At 38.2% G+C, this 14,910-nt stretch overlaps 1 protein-coding gene across 12 annotated transcripts in view; it reads left to right on the top strand.

Moving 5' to 3' along the window:
* The window catches only part of LOC147835724 (uncharacterized), an 83,502-nt gene that overhangs the window by 12,960 nt on the left and 55,632 nt on the right, over positions 1–14,910 (top strand). For all 12 annotated transcript variants that reach the window (XR_015498140.1, XR_015498145.1, XR_015498141.1 and 9 more), the window contains exon 3: positions 1,755–1,831. The gene's annotated coding sequence lies outside the window, so the exon portion shown is untranslated. The remainder of the gene's footprint in view (positions 1–1,754; positions 1,832–14,910) is intronic.

The raw sequence follows: 14,910 nt of genomic DNA, 5'->3' as shown, positions 1-14,910 counted from the left end.
AGTTACATTGCATCATGCCAACTAATTCTCATTAGATTATAAGTAGACTGTTAGGTTAGGGTTATGATTGTGGCTAGTGTAAGTTGACATGTACTTGCAAAGTTTCTTACAGTCAAGTAAAAGTCTGTTGAAGGAGCAGTATCAGCAGATATTAAGCAGACAGTCTATACTCAAATGGAAAAATCAATCAAATCAAAATAAAGTGTTACCAATAGGGTTGTAACGGTATGAATTTTTTGCGGTATGATAATCGTCTAAAACAATACCACGGTTTGACGGTTTCGCGGTATACGGTATGTTACAAATGTTACAAAATAATAGAACAGTGAAGCAAATTTGACTTTTTCCAAATAATATATTTTTAGTTACTATAAACAACACCACTTACAATGAACAAATAAAAATAAGAAAATAATAAATAATGTGTCAAAGTCCAAATAAAGTCCAAATAAACAAATCCTCAGTAAAAAATAGATATAAATATTTACTATACTATAAATAGTTACATAACGAAACTAGATTCAATATGGAACATCCTTAGGTTTTATGTGCCAGCATGGATATGGTTGTCTGTGGATATGGATTTGGATATGGTTGTCTGCAATGTAGACAAACAGCTGCACCTTCATTTGCGTCTTTTGAAAAGAGCAAGAGCAGCAGTTCGTCTTTGCTGTGTCACTGTTTTGTCATGTTTCTGTGCTGCTGTTCATGCAAAAGTACTTAGTATGAGAATTATTTTATGCAAAACTTTTTTTTTTTGCGTTTTATTTAGCCGCGCATAAATGTATGCCTTTCTCTCATTCCGTGTTGTTCAAAAAGCTTGGTCCACAAACAAAAGCGAAACCTATGCTTATTGGTTGTGATATAGCGAGTTTGAACCAATCTGGGCATGGAGGAGGGATAATGCATCAATGTATCATGTCTGATTTGTCCGGAGACACAGTGACGAGCATTTCTTTGTAAAATCAGCGTTGTCAAATGTTGATGACGTAACCGCACTGATTCCGGAGCCTCTGAAAGTCCGTGAATGTTATGTGATACAGCACTGGAAAGCTGAGATTCTCTTCTTTATGCCAATCTTTGAAATGTATGAATCGGATCAGCGGATCAAAAGTTATTAAACATTTAAGAGCAATACTTATTTTTAGCCGCGGGCAGCTGTCTCGGTCTTTAAGGGTTAAAACTGTTGATATGCAATTGTTCATGGTATGATAATCGTGCACATTCAAATCGTGGTAAACCGTCATACCGGTATATTGTTACAACCCTAGTTACCAATAAAAATCTTTTTCAACTAGGCCATTCGAAAAACTCCTTAGCATTTAGCCATGTCTAAAATTTGATTCCTAACAGACTTAAAAAATGTCTTAAAAAGTTTTAAATTTAACTTGCTGAAACCCTGCATATGTGTAAAAGTATGTAAACATATACTTAGTATAGTATATATAAGATAGTATAGTTAGATTACTGCTCCAGTATGTTAGTTAAGCATGGGTTTAAACATCTCTTGCATCCAGTGTTGTGCTCATATTTATGCTTATGTTTATTTTTGTAGCACCGTGGTCATGCGAGACAGCATTTCTGTCCACCTTATGTCCACACATGTAGTGCAATGACACTAAAGCTCAACTTGACTCATTCCAGCGTAATATGCAGAATTATAGTAAACCAAAAAAGCCCTTTGTGTATTTATTCCTCTTAAATGTATTAACAGAGTCAGTTAGGACTTCAAAACGTTCTTCTGTTTGTTTCAGGATCTTGATCAGCCCATCAACAGTAGCTCAACCAATGACCAGTGGGTTTGACTGTCCAATGACTAATGACAAACAAGGTGAGTGTTTAAGGAAACCTGTTTGAAAACACTCATGGTGCACACTAATCTATACTTATTTGGCATTCCTTTGAGGCTTAAATAGTGGTTTGACTCCATTTTTTTATACATTTGTTTTTGTAGCCAAAGGTTTTCTCACTTTTAAAACAAAAGCCCTACCACAAACACTAAGCTAACTTACACAGGCCTCAAAACACTCCTCCATTTTGCAAAAATCATATTTAAACTAATGAAGGAAAGACACAATTCTCATTTCCACAAGTCTGTGCCAGCCCCCGCCCCTGTAACAGGAAAAAAAGCACAGGAAGACATGAAACAGGGTCATTAAAAACCAAAACAGTGAGTAGATGCTTGTCTTCCACGGGTAGATTTGTATTGTATATTCTAATTTTACTGCCTAAATTAGAGAAATAAGCATTCCCATGTAAATTTATTCATGGTGAAGGAGAGGAGTCTTGGGGGGGTGCACTAAGATCTGCCAGATAATGCATAATTTCAGAGCTGAGACCCTCATTTCTGCATCAAGCCCCTGCCGTAGCGCCTGGTCATTAAATGCTAAAATAATGGCAACCTCGCAGCTTCCTCAGCCTAATTGCCTCCTTCTCTAGCACTGCATTCTCAAGACAATAATGATGTAGTGTGCCTGTAGCACCAGCCTTTCTATTAATAAGATTGTATTTCTAAGTGTGCTGGATGACGCCAACGTCTTTGGAGTTCAATGCATGCTGTGTGTGCGAACAAGAAGTGACTGCCGTTTTCATGTTTACCACGCAATGCTTTAGCACATATTCCGCTCTTTACTGTGTGTGTGTGTGTATGTATATTTTTAAAGGTCTAGGATTTCACTGCGGATCGTCTTGATGCAGGGAGGCAAGCAAAGAAGAAAAATTCTCATTAATAAAGCGTTATGTCCACGTGTTTGCGCTGTGTTGGTGGATCAAGACTAAGCGTGTGGCATTTTAATGAAATTCACCCCCACTTTTTTAATTGGCGGGCTTTAAGGAGAACTGCGTGTGGATTTCAAAGCCAGATCAATGCGTTTGAGTTATTTTCTTGGATGAGCAGTTTTTCTCTTTCCTCCAAGTGTGGCCGTAATGAAGCTTTCTCTCTGCCTTTAAGTTTATAGGCTAATACGATTAGCGTACAGTTCTGCCCGTGCCAAACAAACATATATAGGATGTGCAAACTTAGAGAGAAAGCTTACAAAACGCTGTAGAACTGTTTATTTTTTTCAACCATTTAGTGATCAATTCTTAGAAGAAACTTTTGGGGTTTTTTCATAGGGTATGTCATTTTGCCATTTATTTACCCCACAATGCCATTTTGGTGGGCTTAAATAACACATTTTTGAAAAGGAGATTACATGTTCCCAAATATTATACTGTTTTACCCCAATGTTAAGTGCAAAAAACAAGATTTTGTGAAAACAATGACACCATGTACAGTATATTGCCTAAACTAGCAGTAACATTCGTTCATTCATTCATTTTTTTCCCGGCTTCGTCCCTTCATTAATCTGGACTGCCTATGAACTGCCAACTTATCCAGCATATGTTTTACACAGTGAATGCCCTTTCAGCAGCAACCCATCACTGGGAAACATCCATACACACTCATGCACACACATACACTACGATTACTACACATAGACTACCCAATTCACCTATAGCATATCACCAGGGCTTGGCATTAACTTTTTTGATCACCAGCCACTGTGGCTAGTAGATTTCCAACATTACTAGCCACTCGCCATTTTCACTTGCCACAATTTTATTGTTGAGAAAATATATTTTATACATATAAATATGACTTTGACATAAAAATGTATTTACTAAAATTTCTTGATTTAGATCTTGCGTTATCTCCACATGCCTCCTCATTCATTTATTTTGTGTGTCGTGTATGAGCTTGCTCATTGAGCATGAGCAAATGGGTCATAGTTTTATAGTATTACAATTTGTTTTTATTTCATATAATGTTCAGTGCTCAAAATGAAGGGTTTACCAAATTTATCTCTGATCACATCAAACATAAATTATTATGTTTGATGTGTTTAAAGTTCAAATGTGTCAAAGAAAGCAAAATAAAGCTGTATACTATACTTTTAATTTAACAAAACATACGCACAGTAATCTGTTCTGCAAGGTTCCAGATCACCAGTTAACTACACATAAATGGGGAGTTAATCTCCCTTTTAAAGCAGGGGTCACGAATCTCGGTCCTGGGGGGCCGGTGTCCCTGCAGGGTTTAGCTCCAACTTGCCTCAACGCACCCGCCTGGATGTTTCAAATATACCAAGTAAGACCTTGATTAGCTTGTTCAGTTGTGTTTGATTAGGGTTGGAGCAAAAATCTGCAGGACACCGGCCCTCCAGGAACAAGTTTGGTGACCACTGCTTTAAAGCAATGCTATTGTAAAAAACGACAATTTAACCATATTAATGCAGAAGAAAGCAGTTAAAAACATACTGTGTGATTATGAAAGGATGATCACACACGCACGGTTAACGTTAGACCCATAAATAATCTGTTCAAAGAATGGTTAAAGCGAAAGCAACCAGTTTTGCTTACAAAAAGACAAATCTGGAGCTCTTGAAAGCAGTAAGACTGTGGGTGCATGTTCATCACTTTTTGTCCTGTCTATTTGAAAGAGAACTGATCATATCGGTTGTGTTTCTAGACACAGTTGCTTCACACAAGGAAACGGGAGCGAGCACGGGTTTTAAACAGTCACGCGCATCACCTCAGCTGTTAGCGGTAATGATCTTCCTCTCATTCGGTATTCACCTGTTTTCTATTACTCACGTGAACGCATTTATTTTTGTCAATCATGCTGCTTCTCGATTCTAAGATCGGACCATTAATTCTGCTTTAAGAATTATTATCTGGGAAAATTATTTTCAACCAGCCAAAGTGGCTAGTGGAAGCGTTTGTTTTACCCGCCACTGCTAAAATTTACCCGCATTTGGCTGGTTGGCGGGTGTTAATGTCAAGCCTTGCCTATCACCTATAATCTATACCACTGCACCACTGTGAATGTAAATATACATACAAAATATAAATATTCTAAGGAATCTTTATACCTAAGCCTGTTTTAAAGCAAAGGTTCTATAGATGTTGAAGCTTGTTGATAGAATCATCATTCTGGAACCCTGTATCTTAACACCTTTTCCTCCTTTTGTGGAAAAAGCAAGGTTTTAGTGGATGTCAAACCTGCAACACCATAGGCTCGTTCTTATTCAGCATATGTTTTACGCAGTGAATGCCCTTCCAGCTGCAACCCATCACTGGGAAACATCCATCCATGAACACTCATTCACTATGGACAATTTAGCTTACCCAATTCACCTATAATGCATGTCTTTGGACTTGTGGGGGAAAACAGAGCACCCGGAGGAAACCCAAGCGAACATGGGGAGAACATGCAAACTCCACACAGAAATGCCAACTGACCCAGCCGGGGCTCGAACAAGCGACCTTCTTGCTGTGAGGTGAAACCAACTACGCCACCATGCTGCCCCTATAACAATTTCAACACAGACACACCTATATGCAGCAAATCAGTGTGGGTTAATATTGACCTGCTTTCAGAGAAAAGTATCACAGAATATATATGCGACCTGAGAGAGGACATACATGAGTTTTTTTTTTGAGTAGCACGAAAACAAATAATCTGCTCTATACAGCATATAAATTGGCAATTTGTCTCTGGTAAAACATTGAAATGCTATATAACAATCAACAAACAATATATGTGTAAAATACACATACGTATGCATGCTCAGTGGTTTGAGTCCTGGTCAGTTTCTGTGTGGAGTTTTCATGTTCTCCCTGTGGATATGTATGAATGTAAGAGTGTGTGTTGGTTCCCAGTACTGGGTTGCAGTTGGAAGGGTATCTGCTGTGTAACACACATGCTGATAAGGTAGCGGTTCATTCTGCCGTGGTGACCCCTGATGAATAAAGGGACTAAGTCGAAGGAAAATGAATGAATGAATATGCATTATACTGTATATAGATATAAAATAATGCAAACACTATACCAAACCTAAATTAGAATATGATGATGATGACAATCAAGTCTTTGGCTGTTTTCCGAGACTCCCATGATTACACATACAAGCTTAGTAAATATTCAATGCGACGGTCAATAGGGGGCAAATGCCAACAGTTATGTCCGAATGCCGTGTACAATGGAAAAGCAGCTTCAGTAAAGTGTAACCCATCAATAGAGAGAGTCTCTATTCGGTCTCTTCCTCACTCTCTGGAATGCTTTTAATGATGTTAGTTCAGCTGAATGTTAGTTCAAGTCTGAAGTTCTGCATCAACATCAGTTCCTCAGTTTGCGCTTTTGAACGTGTGCACATGAGTGTGTAAAAACACTCTGCTGGTGACGGCCATAATGGGCTCAGAAGTTAACGCTCGAAGCTCTTCCTCGCACACTCCGGCTCAGAGGAGTCTTTCCACAGGGCACTTAAGGCTTTATCTGGCCGTTGAGGGGAACCTCAAGTGGTTTTGACGGCATTGACTACCTTAAGCACCCTCTCAGCGCTCACTCTCTCTGAAACATTTAGCCTCTGCTCATCTTCTCGCATCCTTAAAAGCTGAAATTAATGACAGGAGCTCAGCCGCTCATTTATAATTGCTTCATTATACGGCCGTGTTCTCCTGACAATAATGGTGTTTGTGGTGTATTTCTAATTATGTGGCATTTTTTGCGCTCGTTATCAAGGACTTCAGGTTTCCTCTAATTGCACAGAAAATAATGACTGCCTCTGCTAAGCCTCGTCTGCTGCTCTCTCTTGGATTGCATCACAAACAGTCGCGCCGTGTCGCTGGAGTCTCGTCAGGATGGCCACAAATGCCCAGACATCACTTCTGGCTGCCTTCAGCTGTCCTCTTTTGGCCCTGGGGTTCACAGCAGTGACTTTTTTTATAACAAGGAGTTATTGTTCTAAATATTAAAACATGTTTTTTTTTTTTTTTTTTTTTAGATAATTAGCAAGCTTTGTGTGTGTTTATCTATCCATCCATTATTTTATTAAATGTAATATTTCTTTTTATTATTTGATTTTTCCATCCATCCATCAAACATAATATCTTTCTTTTGTTCATCAGTCTATCCTATTGTCCTGTTGTTCATCTGTCTTTCAGTCTTTTCTTTCATCCATGTATTCGTCCATGATTTTATCAAACTTATTTTTTGTTGACCCATCAACCTTCTGTGCTTCCATCCATTCCATCCATCTGTTCGTCCAGTCATCCATTCTTCCAAGTAACCATCCATCCATCCATCCATCCATCCATCCATCCATCCATCCATCCATCCATCCATCCATCCATTTATCTGTCCATCTAGCCATCCATCATTTTATCAAACATGATAATATATTTTTTTGTTGTTCCATCCATCAACTTTCTGTCCATCCGTTCCATCCGTTTGTCTATTCATCTGTTATTCCATCCATCCATCCATCCATCCCTCCGTCCATCTATCCATCCATCCATCCATCCATCCATTCATCCATTCTTCCCTCATTCACCCATCATTTTATCAGACATAATATCTTTCTTTGTTGTTCGTACATTCATCCATTCTTCCAACCAGCCCTTCTTCCTTCTGTTCTTCCATCCATCCATCCATGAATGGACAAACAGATGGATGGAACGGATGAAGGAACAGATGGTTGATGGATGGAACAACAGAAAAACTTTTTTTTTTTCGTTCCGCCAATCCATCCTTTGTCCTTCTGTTCGTCTGTCCTTCTGTCTGTTCTTCCATCCATCAACCTTCTGTCTTTCCATCCGTTCCTTCCATCAGTTTGTCTATTCATCCGTTCTTCCAACCATCCATTGATCCTTCCTTCCTTCCATCCTTCCATCCATCCATCCATCCATCATTTTATCAAACATAATATCTTTTTCTGTTGATCAATCCATCAAACCTCTGTCCTTCCATCCATTCCATCCATCTGTTTGTCTATTCTTTTTTTCAACCATCTCTTTTTCATTCTGTTGTTCCATCTGTTTGTCCGTCCATCTATCCATCCATCCGTCCGTCCATCCATCCATCCATCCATCCATCCATCTGTCAGTACGTTCTTCCAACCATTCCTTTTTCCTTTCGGTCTTCCATCCATCCATCCATCCATCCATCCATCCATCCATCCATCCATCCATCCATCCATCCATCCATCCATCCATCCATCAATCATTTTATCAAACATAATATATTTTTCTGTTGTTCCATCTGTCAACATTCTGTGCTTTCATCTGTCTCTTCTTCCTTCCGTTCTTCCATTCTTCATTGCTTTTTTGTCCATCCATCCACCTGTCAGTCCTTCTATTCTTCTTACATCCATCCATCCATCCATCCATCATTTTATCAAAAATAATATCTTTATCCATCCAACAATCCATCAAACACATATTTCTATTCTGTTGTTCCATCTGTCCATCCTATTGTGCTTCTGTTTGTCTGTCTGTTTGTCTGTTTTTTGTATTGGTGAATAAAGTGACTTATTTGTATGAATTCATGATTCATATGAAAACACACAACTCTTAAAAGAAGGCATGCCTCCAAACCCCACCCCTGAACCCAACCATCATTAGGAGATAAACAATTTGTACCAAAAGGTAAGAATGAGCCTATAAAGTTATGAATTGCTGTGAGTTTGTGCTGAGAATGAATTTCATTGACAAATACAATAATTGTTTAATTTCAGAGTTTAAATAAATGTATTAAATATAAAATTCCAGTAACAGTTATACAGAAATGATTTTTATTAATTAAAAATCAAGTTGTTCCAGCTGAAAATAGTGAATGATCTGAACACTTTTAATTAATATTTCAAAAAAGATTTGCAAAGATTATGAATGCTGAAAATATTTGTTATTCAATATTAATGTTAGTTAATGAATCAATTACTGTCAACAAATGAACACTTATGTTATAGTTACCTAATCATTAATATGCTTGATCAGTGAATGTTTTAAGTTAAGATACATTTTTGATTAAATTAGTGTGAAATAATTTGCGCCTGTTCTGAAGCAACCGACATGCTGCACACGGCACTTCAGCGCAAACATTGCTCTGCCCAGCAGGGTAAGCAAATTTTGAACTAAATGAAAACAAACAAACACAAAAATCATAATTATATCCAATAAGGCCCCTGAGGAGATAATCTGGCCACCCGACGTGTACGAGCGATGACATTTGATGATGCATCCCGCTTAATAATCTGTTGCAGTGATGATGATAGCATCGCCAATAAAGTCTTCTTTAGATAGAAGCTTAATTCAACTGCAGGAGATTAAAAACCTGCGCTTAACGCCCACTGCGCTCAGCTGTTCCTTCACTCCGTGTTACATCGACGGATATGGATAATGCCATTATAATAATTAAAGTGTGTCATGAGCTGAACAAGCCTTGCTGTTTGGAGTGGTGTGTAATGGTGACCACCACTGATACTTCCATTTGGGAAGGAAATCCATTTACGTCTGAAACAAATAATAAAACACCAGGAGCATTAGAGTCAGTTTTATTCCTCGGTTTAAAGAAAGACGAAGGCAAGTCTAACTCTCTCACTCTCTCTCGCTGTCGTCTTTTTTTGGATTCTGCTGTTGCAGCATCTACCTCCACCACAGTAGGAGCCCTCAGAGGCGGACTTAATTAGTTGCTAAGAGAAAGCGGCTCTAGCGTGGAGCCGCTAGTTCTGTACGGATCCAAGTTCTACTGTGAACTTTGCTAATTATCAGGTAGTCTGTAATTTTCCCCTCTCCCATGTGGCCCCTGACAAAGAGCTGCTAGAATAGAGGGAACAATTAGATGAAAATGATGCATAGATGTTGAGAGGGGGGTGAAAAGCGAATGGATATATTTCATTTTCCGCTCTCAATGCACTCGGGCTGCCTGGCGAGCGCTCATTGTTTTAAAGTCGTGATTGAGACCTCATTGACATATTATAATGCAACAGATTTTCCGCTTAAGCGCATACACGTCTGACTGGAGCTTGGTATGCAGAGAGGCGATGATGAAACATACTGTATTGTGTTTGGAGGTTATTGTGATTGTGGTTATAATGTGATTATGGTACTATTTTAATACCATACTGCCTGTCTTAAATTTGTAAGTTGAATCAAACTAACGTAATGAGTCATTCATTCATTTATTCCTTTACCCTTGGGCTTAGTCCTTTATTTAACAAGGGTCACCACAGCGAAATGAACCGCTAACTTTTCCAGCATATGTTTTCTGCCTCAATCATACAAGCAGCGACTTTGTAGCTGCCTGTCGGTCTGGGTGGCGATGTTGGTCTACAGCACGGAGAATACAACTGGCCCCTGAGCAAGCTGAGAGAGGATCATGTGAGCTCTACTGGGGTTCCTATTGGCTGTCATTCAAGAAAGTCTTCATTTGCATAAAGTTGAAGGATTCTCAATTTTGTCACATCGCTCAACGCCCTCAACTGGTTGCCAACAGCCGCTGTCGTTCACATAGATGTAGGTCGCCAGAAGTCGCTAACTCTCCATTTAAATAAACGGTCGCTTGTTGCTTGTCGCTTGCCGCTTTGCCACTGCAAGTTGCTCATAGTGTAAGTGAGGATTTACACAGCGGATGCCTTTCCAGCTGCAACCCATCACTGGGAAACACACAGACACTCTTGCATTCACACACACACACTATTGCCAATTTTGCTTGGCCAATTCACCTATAGCGCATGTCTTTGGACTGTGGGGGAAACCGAAACACCCGGAGGAATCCACCGCAAACGGGGAGAACATGCAGTCTCCACACAGAAATGACAACTGGCCCAGCCGGGACTCAAACTAGTGACCTTCTCGCTAACCCAGGCTTATTCCAACCCAGGCTTATTCTGAAAACATACCTCTACATACATTTCTGGAGACCACGAAATACATCCCAGGGGGGTACATTTTTATGCAGTTTTTGTTTTTGCGAATTCACGAGAGGCTGCTGTGTATGCTTTTTGAGATCTCAAATTCTCACGCTACTGCCATTCGTGCATGCTGTTCTCGCGTAAACCCACCTGAATGACTGTTTGACTGACTGAATGACAGAATGACTGATGATTGACTGACCCACACCCTCCTCCTTCCCTAAACCCAACCAATTTTATTGATTGACCTGCCCACCCACCCATATCCTTAAACCCAACCAACAATTTCAAAAGCAATCCAGAAAAAAAAAACCCTCTTCTGATTTTTACCACGTTTTCAGAATCTCACCCTGTTATTTTCTTGTTTATTTAAATTTTTGGATTCTGTTTTTGTCTTTCCTGCTTTTGCAACCTTTCAAACCCCATCGTCGTGGTCAACGTACATGGCGAGTCAAGTGGACAAACTGGTTACAGTGAGAAAACTGATCATACGGTCAGCTGGTAAGTGCAAAAAGGAATGCCGTCATACCCCCTCGTAGCTTCATTTAAAAAATGAAATGCAGCCATACGTACCTCCGGCTACATGATTCGCGCTTTTAGATAGGACTACGTTTTCAGAATTAGCCTGTGTTGATTTTAACTTAAATTACAGCGTGTATAAATTTAAAAGAATGTTACAAATATGATTAACTTATTTTAACAAGTTATAATTAACAGAAAGTGTCTGGGAACAGTTGTCATGACTTTTTATTGTGTAAATTTTTTTACAGTGTAAAATGTGAAAATATGGTAAGTAGAGCTTAATTTTAATTTCAGTAACACTTTATATAAGTCATTTTGTTAACACTATTACGTCACAATTCATGCTGTTAAAAAACCATTACCTCAATAAACTAATAATTAGTGGCTTAGGGTCTAGGTTTCAGATAGGATTAGGAATGTAGACTAAGATCATACTTTATAAGTACTAATAAGCAGTTAATATCTTAATGATAGGCAGGTAATAAGCCAGTAATTAAAGGTGCAGATAGGTGATCTGCCAAAATGCTAACCGGTTAGCATATTATCTTTGGACGGCAGGGAAGGACTGTGTTTTAAAGCCACGCCTCCTGAAATTGCAAACAAGCACACCGCAGCATGACAGCAGACAACCCACTAGTACATGTCATTCGCCAGTTAGAAATGTAGTTAGTGGTTGGCCGGCAGCGTGCAGGAATTGGACTTAATTCTAAGCCACACTTACATGCTATTTCAGAGCAAATATTCAGAGTAGCATGGTAGACAGTATAGGAAGGTTGTCATTGCTCAAAAACACAACAATGTGAATATAAAAGCAACTTCAGCTCAGTAAAGCAGACTAGGCGGAATAGCGCTATTTACTGATGTTTTGTTGTCAAACTACATAAAAATCTACATTTTGTAGTAGATTACTACTACAAATGCTGTAAAAGGACCTTATGAAACTGAAAATAATCACATTAATCATTCGCCAGAAGATTTCAGTGGCTTAACATCATGTCTGTGCATATAACCCATTCATAACACAACACACTCTACCGCAGTTTTGGGGGATTAAAATTGATTTAAAACAGAACATTACCTGTCTAACAGAAATACTTCAGATATGGTGTCATCATTCTCCAGCGTGCAAAAGTAACTCCAATATTGAGTCAGGATTTTAAAAAGTTTCAATTTAGCATTTGATTTTACTGTGACTGTCAAGTGTGCACGTGTCGTGAACACACGGCGCGCATGCAGGCGGGCACGCGCTATGCCTGAACGGAGATGCGCAGAAGCCCAAATCTACATTTGTTGACAGACAGTTTAGGCTACTTATCGAAATTATGGGAGATGTCGGCCCAACAATATTTAATTAGATAAACATTTTTTTAGTTTTATGGCTTGCCCAGTATATAAAAATACATATAAATACATTTAGATTTACTTGGACTGTGAAGAGACTTTCAACCAGCACAACAAAAATTGTTTCTGAAGACAATCACCTACTGCAGCTTTAATAGGGAGAATTGTGACTTATACTGAAGTGTTATCGTAATTTCTTCGTTACTGCTATTGTCTTAGAAACATTGTCTTACAGACATATAAAACTGTACTGGTGGATGTAAAGATAATATTGATATCAACTGAAATATGATTTGAGAGTATTTTACTCTCAGTATTTGCTGTACTTTAATATGTTAATCAAAACATCAAAATAACGTAATAACGGCATTAACAATTGTGTAAAATGTAAATCAAAACATTCATATTCAGCATTTTTATGGATGTGAACATTGACTCTTCAAATACAACTGCCTTTTATTTCAGTGATTTTTTATTTTATATTTATAATATCAGTTTTTTTTGTATTTTATATTGTAATTACCTATAAGTAATTTTTGTTTACTTAAATCTTAATCTTTCCAGTACATAGCATAGCTACTGTAGCACATGCGTGAGCAGATGAACATTACATTTCTAACCTTGATTAAATGTACACTCATAATATACTTCATATCTTAATAGTACAGTATTTTAACAAACATACTCTAAAGATTTGAAACACATTACAACTGTGCATATTAGCCGCAACATTCATTTGTTAGCGTATGGCAACTTCATTGTTGGTCACTTTGAATGGAAGAGTGTCTGAGGAATGTGAAAGCAGTCGAGTGTGCGCTAGCAAATGGTTTTGAATGGCTTTGTGCATGTTCATTTCTGTGATCTATTATGAAAGAGGTGTGACATGATAAGATCGGGATTCAGGCATTTGCCAGGACATTTATGAGGACATTGCCATCAGCATTAACCCATTAATATATTCAAATGCCAAGAGTGCCAGGATAAAATTTCTGTTCTGTCTTTTAAATAGACACCCGGTGTCACTTCATGCCAGTTTGGTAATGGTCTTTGCTTCTTGAGTGGCCTTTAAAGTTCAGTGTGTCAACATCACAAGCCATTTCAAAGTCTTTAGCATTATCATGGAAAAATTATGAGATCGTTAAATACCCAAGGGGATCCTGATAATAGCAGGACACCCTATCAGATAAAGGACAAGAGAGAAATAGTAGGCTGAAAGTACAAACTGAAACTTCAATAATTCTGTAATTATGCCGCCATAACTTCCAGTTCTCAAATCTGATTGGCCAATTGTTGTTTCAGAGTGTTGTTTAAAGTTTATAAATCCAACAGTGTAATGCTCCCAACTTTAAACTTTTCCAAACCTGCACAACTTTTGGAACACAAATTAAGATATTTTAAATGAAAAAATCTACACAATAGTTACTTGGCTCATTTATGCAGACATGTCTTCTGGAAGTTAGACACTTATACATTTACAGTTGAGCTGTCGACGAATATATTGAATGCATACTACAGTATACACTATAGTAAGAACACTGATCAATGTTTTTGTTTGACTAAAAGTCTAAATTAAATGTGTTTATCAAATATAGCAGGGGTCTCAAATTCGTGGCCGATAGTTTGTGGCCCCCGCCTTAATTTGGAAGTTTAATATTAGTGCGACCCGCGAGTTTGATATGTAAAGCACTTTACAGTTTTGTTTGTGGAGCTGAACAAACCCACCAATCAGGGTGGGGCATATGGCTCTTGGGGGCGGGAAATCAGCTGGGCTAAGGGCTTTATGCAGGCATTGGATGCATGCAGAGAAACATTTCTCAATGAGTGAAAGTTGCAGCAGCGTTGCAATGGAGTGTTTTCTTTCATGCCTCGTTTCTATTGGGCATACGCGGACATTCATCCCAGCGCGCTTCATTCACAAAACTTAAAAAAGTATTATTATTATCATCATTGTTGTTGTTATTATTATTGTTCTTAACCTCTTAATAATGATTAAAACTTTAAAGTCACTTAATAACAAAAAAAAAGTTTGGAATATATATATATATATTTATATATATATCCCAAACTATTTTTTTTTTTGCTATTAAGTGACTTTAAAGTTTTAATCATTATTAAGAGGTTAGGTTAATTAAAATGGCATCAGATTATGGCAGGTGAATGTTAACATTACTTTGATTAAGCTTGAACATAAGACTTAGCCTTAGAGTTAGCCTGCCCTGGACCAGGCTAGTTTCATAGCATAAGTTGCCAGGGTAACTAAGTTTGAACTATCGTTAATTTGATTTTTGAAACTGAATCCGCCATTAATAAACCTGAC

The sequence above is a fragment of the Danio rerio genome, chromosome 8 (assembly GCF_052040795.2).
Source record: "Danio rerio strain M-AB ecotype USA chromosome 8, GRCz13ab, whole genome shotgun sequence".
Lineage (NCBI taxonomy): Eukaryota > Metazoa > Chordata > Actinopteri > Cypriniformes > Danionidae > Danio > Danio rerio.
This window is presented reverse-complemented; position numbering and strand designations above follow the sequence as displayed.